General features: G+C 39.3%; 1 protein-coding gene across 1 annotated transcript in view; it reads left to right on the top strand.

The window, feature by feature from the left end:
* Positions 1 to 384: 384 nt before the first annotated feature.
* Positions 385 to 6000, top strand: part of LOC130215863 (rho guanine nucleotide exchange factor 18-like) — a 92647-nt gene continuing 87031 nt past the window's right edge. The window contains exon 1 of the mRNA XM_056447714.1: positions 385 to 460. The gene's annotated coding sequence lies outside the window, so the exon portion shown is untranslated. The remainder of the gene's footprint in view (positions 461 to 6000) is intronic.

Raw genomic sequence — 6000 nt, 5'->3', positions numbered from 1 at the left:
ATTTAATAAAAGCACAAAGAGCCCCTCAGTACAGTTAATACTCATCAAACCCTCAAAGTATCTCGTCAACAGAGTGGCGGTTCAGTTCTCTAGCTTTCTGAAGCAAAAACAAACTGAAGTTTGTTCACCACTTTAACCACCAGCGCTCGAGTTCCGCTCATGGAAACCTGCACGAGTGCACTTGATAGTGTGAAATCCACTGCACACATGCAAAAGACACATCCAGCCTGGCTTCTAAAACACCATTGGCAGATTGCGATCCTATCTCTCTCGCTGTGAAAATCTAAAGGCCATGAGTCTGTTTGCCAGCCTGAAGAGGAAGTTCTAGTGTGTTTTAGTCTGTGGTTAACGCAGCATTTTTGCTATTCTCAGAGCTGTCAGTTGGCAGAAAGTCGAATGCTGGTCTTCAAGAACGACACTTTTATACCTCTATCCTTGTTTTTGAGCTCTTTGGATTGAGGTGAGCATAAAAATAACTGTTTTTAAGTTTATACACTGTGTTTTGAACTGAGTTTGTGCCTTTGTTTTGGTCATTTACTATCTTTTGCTGCTTCAGATAAGCTGAGATGCTATCATGCTAGTTTGTTGTGCTTAACCTTGAGTTTTGAAGGAATTTTTGGAAGGTTTTGGCTTAGAAACACACATCAAACTGGATTTCACTAGTGTTTTGGGCTATTATTTCTTCATCTATCAGTTTGCTTTGAGGAACTAAGCAGACATGCTGTGGTCAAACTGTGACAGGAGGAGAAGACTTGTGTTTCTTGAGATGAGCCTGCTATTTTTCAAGTGGAAACGTTGTCACGCTTGTGCTTTAGAGTTTTCCACTTTCACTCTTATCCAGCAGATTTCATTTTAGTCCATTTTTCTTAAAAATACTATGATTTTACACTGTTTTATAGGAGTTATGTGGCTGTAGTAGGTGGTTATACTATAGTACTTTGAAAAACACCATGTAATATTTCATATAGTATTACCAATGATATTTTGTGATGCAAATTTGGTGTTACAGTATTGTTAATAATGGCATTTGCACAATACTACAGTACATGCATGTATTTAAAAGCATTTCAGATTGTAGCCTCTGAAATAGTTGCCATGTAATTATAGTGGCTTAAGAAATCCAACATACTGTTACATAAACTTGTTATTCTTTGGTCTTCTTCTTCTTCTTCTGAGACTAATTTCTCTTCTCTTAGACCGTTCATCCTATAACCACCAAACTCACACCAAACCTCCAAACTGGTCTGACTCGGGTTGCTATATCTTTTACAACTGATCCGACTTACAGTTTTCCCAAAACTGACTCCGAAAATTCGAAAAAGTCCCATTGACTTAACATTGGATCAAACTTTGCACCAGACTGTCATACAGACTTAAGTTTGGGCTCATTTAAGGCCAATCACTGATGACCTTTCAACTTACTAGCAACACCCTAGCAACCATTTATGACACCTTAGCAACTGTCCCATAGACTTCCATTGTAAAAAACTGCCATTGACTTTATATTGGACATACTAACAACAAACCAATCCATACTAGTTATATACTAATCCATACTAACAATATAGTAATTCATACTAGAAACATACTAATCATACTAGCAACATGCTAATTCATACTAAATTAATGTTAACAACATGCTAGTTTATTCTAGAAACATGCTAGCGACATGCTAATTCAAACTAGAACCATACTAACAACGTGCTAATTTATGCTAAAACATGCTTACAACATGCAAACTCATAATAGAACCATGGTAATTTATGTTAGCAACTTCCTAGCAACCACTCAAAATATTGTAGCAACTGCCTAGCAACACCTTAGCAACCACTCAGAAAAAAATTTGCAACTGCCTAGCAACACCTTAGCAACCATGTAGAACACCCTAGCAACTGCCTATCAACCACTCAGAACGCCTTAGCAACGCCTTAACAACCACTCTTTAACACCATAGCAATCGCCTAGCAATGCCTTAGCAACCACTCAGAACACCCTAGCAATGCCATAGCAACCACTCAGAAAACAATAGCAACTGCCTAGCTATACCTTAGCAACACCCTAGCAATGCCTTAGCAACCACCAAGCAACCACTCAAAACACCCTAGCAACGCCCTAGAAACCTCCCAAAACACCCTAGCAACCACCTAACAACCACTCAGAACACCTTAGCAATGGCCTAGCAACGCCTTAGCAACCACCTAGAACACCCTAGCAATTACCTAGCAACCGCCAAGCAACCACTCAGAACATCTTAGCAAATGCCTAGCAACGCCTTAAACAGTCAAAACACACTAGCAACGCCTTAGCAACCACTCAGAACACCCTAGCAACTGCCTATCAACCACTCAGAACACCTTAGCAATGGCCTAGCAACGCCTTAGCAACCACCTAGAACACCCTAGCAATCACCTAGCAATGCCTTAGCAACCACTCAGAACACCCTAGCAATGCCTTAGCAACCACTCAGAACACCTTAGCAACTGCCTATTAATGCCTTAAACAGTCAAAACACAATAGCAATGCCCTAGCAACCACTCAGAACAGCTTAGCAATCGCCTAGCAACACCTTAACAATGACTCAGAACACCCTAGAAACACCTGACCAATGATTGAGAACACCCTAGCAACCACCTACCAAGAAACATGCCAATCCATACTAGAAACCTGCTAACCTATATGTAGTTATCTATCTATGCCGACTGCTTCAAATGTACTTCAATTATACATTTTTTAACGGACTTCAAACTTTCAGATGAGGCTTTCTCAATTCACCATGAAGTGTGTCTACAGACTTTACTTTTCTAGTTTAACTTGATGTACTAAAATGACTAAAAACTCAAATAGAAATGAATAAAAACTACAGAAGATTTGCAAAATGGCATTTGCACAATACTATAGTACACTATTATGACCAATATGTGCACTGTATTGCTTTTAATACACCAAGTGTGTAGAGTTGGCATGGACAGAGTGGACGTGTCCCCATCAGTTACTGAAATGTCCAATAATTGAATCGACTTTAAAATAAAGTAATGCTCCGTCAACTCTTAACCTACACGTGCACCAAGTCAAGTTCGCTACGAGTTCATCGTAATACTATTACTAAGACTGCGCAATTAATCAAAACTCAGTTTCCACCTTGGCCTCCATGATTCTGAAAAACAATAATCAGGATAAAACAGCTAAATTGCTTCACACATCTCTCTAAATTTCTCTACATTCATTCCTCCTCAAAGCCCGACTGCAGTAAAATCATGTAAATTAACTTTTGCAGCATGGGACGTGATTTGTTATTTGTATTATTAAGTGTTTATTCATGTTTTTAAAAGTGCGGAACAGAATTTGTGCTGTCCCCACCAATGTCTAGAGCAGGGGTGGGCAAACTCGGTCCTGGAAGGCCGGTGTCCTGCATAGTTTAGCTCCAACTCTGATCAAACTCACCTGCTTATAGATAGTTAGTGATCTTGGAAACACTGATTAGCATGTTCAGGTGTGTTTGATTAGAGTTGAAGCTAAACTATGCAGGACACCGGCCTTCCAGGACTGAGTTTGCCCACCCCTGGTCTAAAGCGACTTTACACCCTTATAATACACTACATAGAGCATAAACACACACACACACACACATTTTAAAAGGAAATGAAAAGACTGCAGAAATGAAAATACTCATATGAATATTTAAATGTGATCGAACCATTTAAAACAAAAACCTGGTCAAACCTTTCATATTCAAACTACAAGATGCAGAAAAAAACACTAAACACTGGCTCCAAACGTGATCCTGCGTTTAAGTCACACTTAAAATAGACATTTTTACTTTTAATTGTGAATAATTAAAGACGTTTCAGGATGAAATCAAAAACAGACCTGATTAGACTAGGGCAGGGGTCATCAATCTCAGTCCTGGAGGGCCGGTGTCCCTGCAGGCTTTAGCTCCAACTTACCTCCACACACCTGCCTGTGTGTCTTATGTAAACCTAGTAAGACCTTGATTAGCTTGTTCAGGTGTGTTTGATTAGGGTTGGAGCTAAAATCTGCAGGACACCGGCCCTCCAGGAACAAGTTTGGTGAACCCTGGACCTGGGGGTTTCCAAACTGTTCAGCTTGCGACCCCCAAAATAACGATTCCAGTGACTCGCGACCCCCACTATCCTCGTAGGTGGTTATAAACATACAAATATTGCTCACAATGGTGTACACACACACACCAGTAGAAACTATTTATACAAGCTCATTGATAATCTACCGACCATATCATTTTTTTATAGTCATTATTTATTTGTTTAATTTAATATTAAGCACACTTGATAAGAATGGTGGGCTCAGTGTTTACAGCATAAGACTATTCTTTGTTTAATTTTGGAGACCGCCGCTTGGAGCCCCTATGTTCAGTTGTAGCCTTTATTTTTAATGAACATGAGTGCCGTAAAGGTGTCAAAGTTTAACATTGTGCTGTAGAATCAATCTGCTGCAACAACACTATTGCTGTGTCATTCATCTAGCGTAATAACCCCAGGGGTCACAATCCAGTGGAAAAAGAATTGAATGGCTGAATGACTGATGGCTTTTTATTTGCATGATGTTTCTGTTAATCTAACTATTAAATATTGTTTATTTTTTCTGTAGGTTATGGATAAAATGGATAAAATATGGTAATTCGAATAGTTTAGCAACATACTGTATATAATATGTTTGGAAATCAAGCGACCCCCCCCCCACCCCCCCCCCCCTACTCCCCCCCCCCCTATTGTCCTTAGACCCCCCAGGGGGTCCCAACCCCCACTTTGGGAATCACTGGATTAAACAGTCGAAAGTATCCCTAGATCGTTAGTTACGGAAAGGGGAGGAGTCTAAAAAGTAATGGACTTGATGATGTCATCAGAAAAGGAATGTTGTTTAGGAGCATTATGTTACGTTTTGACACAAAATATAAGAAAAAAAAGTAAAAATTCACAAATAAACACAAATTTGCTTTAATTACTTTACTCCATCCAAGATGTAGGTGACTTTTTATTTCCAGAACATTAAAGAAGTTTTGTTTTTACTTCAAAGTATGGTCCTTGGTTATCAATAAAATTAAAGTCAGTAGCTGTTTTCATCCACCTATTTTTATGCACGCAACTGAGTAGGACAAACTTAATAAAGATGTGTGTAAACTATGATGGAAACACATTTACCGAATCAATTCGGGCATGCGCATCAAAAAAGTCATGTGATTTTGTTTAACAGATCATGTGACAACAAAATGTGCACGATGGGATGGCATTAATGGACAAACCAGCGGACTGACCACATTGTAAAACGTCTGCCACATTGTAAATCCATCAGCCAAAGTCTGTCATCAAAGTGGCTCAGTGTGATTATCTTGAGAGTCTATGTTCCCAAAGACCGTCTCAAGGGTTTCGCACACCGAATGCATAATGTCACACCGCGAATATGACACTTCTAAATAACGCATATCAAACGTGCACATTCACATGTTATTTACAGTAATATGAAACTATGCTAACGGTGCTCTGTGGTGCAACAGAAATTTGAACAATGTTCTGAGTCATAGCTGGCCACCGCCGACTTGTAGACTTAAAATTCTAAAATACGTGTCATGTCACCCCTTTACAATTCCAAAAGCCACCGCATGTTCATTCCTATCTTCTTCGTCTTTTGAAGCTTAAGCAATTTATTATATAAGAAAAAAGGGCCCACAGTAGCTTCTCCTACAGGAGCAAATTTCATTTTCCTTTTTGATATTCAGCGCCAGTTTATCCTGACGATTTTGTCCTCTTTGACTCATCACATGGAAATACTGCTTTATTTGTAAATGTTTTACGTGATATTTCAGTTTTGCGCACAAGTCTAATGCTAACTTTGTAGCTGCCTGTCGCTCTGCTGCAAACACAGATCTGTGTAGGTCTATACAGTCAGTGTTGCCAACTATTTTCAACGATAAGGCGCTAGGTTTTGCCCAAAAAGTCGCTAGATGTCACTAGATTATACGTCAAT

The sequence above is a fragment of the Danio aesculapii genome, chromosome 22, assembly GCF_903798145.1.
Source record: "Danio aesculapii chromosome 22, fDanAes4.1, whole genome shotgun sequence".
Classification (NCBI taxonomy): domain Eukaryota; kingdom Metazoa; phylum Chordata; class Actinopteri; order Cypriniformes; family Danionidae; genus Danio; species Danio aesculapii.
Note: the sequence above shows the minus strand (reverse complement) of the source record. Positions and strands in the feature narration are given on the sequence as shown.